This window comes from Alligator sinensis, unplaced genomic scaffold (genome assembly GCF_000455745.1).
Source record: "Alligator sinensis unplaced genomic scaffold, ASM45574v1 scaffold324_1, whole genome shotgun sequence".
Lineage (NCBI taxonomy): Eukaryota > Metazoa > Chordata > Crocodylia > Alligatoridae > Alligator > Alligator sinensis.
In genome coordinates, this window is record NW_005842188.1 from 664,989 (window position 1) to 667,368 (window position 2,380).

At 43.1% G+C, this 2,380-nt stretch overlaps 1 pseudogene; it reads left to right on the top strand.

The window, feature by feature from the left end:
- Window positions 1-1,471: 1,471 nt before the first annotated feature.
- Window positions 1,472-1,727, top strand: LOC112550717 (annotated as a pseudogene).
- The last annotated feature ends 653 nt before the right edge of the window (window positions 1,728-2,380 follow it).

The following is a 2,380-nucleotide window of genomic DNA, read 5'->3' on the forward strand; positions in this document are numbered from 1 at the left end:
TCAGAGTATAGAGAAGCAGTGGGGGCTAAACTGAATAGACCAAAAAGCATCATAATGGGAGTGGGGAACTGGAGGGACTTAGAGAAGCTGGGCCTTCAAATAAGAGAGAGAGAAATCAGAGTGCTCGGGATCTCGATGGGCGCTAAAGGAAAAGGTAACACAGTAAAAGCTCCGTTAACCGGCATCTTACAAGCCAGCATACTCTATTAACTGGCATGCCAGCTTGTAAGGTAAAGTGAAACTGAAGTGCCCACCATGTCCCGCAGGTCCTGCAGGGCCCGTGGGAGGGGCGGTGCCCAGGATGTGCCCAGGATGTGGCGGGAGAAGCGGTGGCCTGAACATTTCAGGCCACTCAATTAGGGGGCATATATGTATGTTCTTCTAGAATGCCAAAAAAGAAAGGTTGGCTAGATCTGAACTGTACAAAGCAAGAGAATTGGGGGGATGAGGACTGCTGGACTTGGGACTGTTTGTCTATGTGAAATATGTGATACGCAAGGCAGTAACAGAGGAAGAGGGGAAAGCACCACATATCATCTGATTTCATGGAGTTGGAATTTTGAGAAAGTGGGGAATATATCAGACATCTTTGAAGAGTTAATGGGCATGGCAACCACCCATTTCATTACATCAGGATGGAAGGTTTCATGCAGAGGTATAAAATAGGGAAGATAGGGCTGGAGGTCCTGGAGGATCATAAGAAATTGATGAAAGCAGTAAGAGAGAGGGGCAGGATAGTGCCAGTGGGAAACTTCACAGAAGCATAAGTGAAGAAGGTGTGGGGAGTGGTGATGGGTAAGCAACTAAAAGGTGGTTCTGGTGACCTAACATGGATGGTTGTAAAAAATGCTTTGCAGGAAAGAGGTGCAGCACTGATGGAGCTTGACGAGCGCATCAAGGTGCCCAAAAGAGAGGTGCAGGGAAGAAGAAATGGTGGAACATGTGTTTTGGGAGTGTACATATGCAAAGGGGGTGTGAAAAACGGTCCACTGTTTTCTGAGTGTCACCAAAATAAACCTGTTAGCATGGGAGATGGTACTATATGGACTCATACTAAAGGGACTGGAGGAAACATTATTAAGGACTTCAGTAGCATGTGTTAAAACTAGTTTATGGAAAGTAAGAAACCTCTCGGTGTTTAAGGGGTTGAATTTCACTGAAAGAGGGTGCCTGAAGCTGGGTCTGCATGAACTGAAATACTACATTGATCGGGACAAGGAAGAGATTGGAGGAGGTGAAGAACAAGTGGAAGAAAAAAGATTGGACAAACTTGTTTCGCTGAACCAAAAGAGAGGACTGATGGGAAAGGTGTAGAGTTTCCAGTAGTTACTGGGGTAGTAGTTTTTCATGCAATTCTGTTGGAAGAAAAGGACTTCTGTAAGGGTTTGTTTATTGTGGGAAGCTGATGTATGTTGTTTAAGTGTCTAATCTATGTAGTTGCATGTTTTTTGGGGGAAAAAAAGGGTTCCTATCAGCATCTCAGCCTTTTGGCTATGATCAAGCATTTTTGGCACCAAGGGGAGGGTGTCAGGGCTGGCTCCGTTCCTCCCAGTGCCAGCCTGATATTATAGGACCTCCAACTGTTTTTGTTTTGTTTGTTTGTTTGTTAAGAAAAAAAAAAAAGTTCCTATTAGCATTTTTGGCACAAAGGAGGGTGTCAGAGCTTGCTTTGGCCTTTCCCAGTGCTGGCCTGGTATTGTAGTACCTCCAGGCCTGGTGCTCACTGCCTCCTGGGGGAGCAACTGCCTGTTGTTTTGTTTTTAGGGGCCCCCCACACAAAAAAAGGCTTCTATTAGTATGTTTGCTCAATATGAGTTGTGTTTTTTTTTTGTTTTTTATAGAATGCTCTGTTTTGGCTGCATTTAATCAGCTTTATAGCTGGATTCCATTGCTGAGCACAGGCTGCTTCTGGCAGCAGTTTAAATACATAATATATTTAATGAGGGTTTCTTATAAGAAAGTATAACATGAAGGTTTTTTCCCCCCCTGCGCCAGTTTTGGGGGAAAACCCTTATTTTTTATTTGAGTAAATATGGTAGGTGTTTTTCACCTTTGTGTAAGCTTGTTGGTCAGCACTGGTGTGAATATACAGACTGCTTGTTTTGTTTTCAGAACCAAACCCATGCTTCCAAGCTTTCTAGGATCCTTAGTATTTTAATGGAAAAATATGGAAGAGGTAGTTCAGTGTACTTAGGCTGCTTCACAGCCTTCTTTTTCTTCCTCTGGGTGAACATCATAGTCCATATTTTTGAAGCTCAGGAGAATATAATTTGAGGATATTGCTCATTTGCATAATAATGCCTTGTCTATGTGGAGACAGGGTTATTTTTAAAATGCTAGTCAAAAAATATTTTCTCTTCTACCTCTTAGCAATAGATCC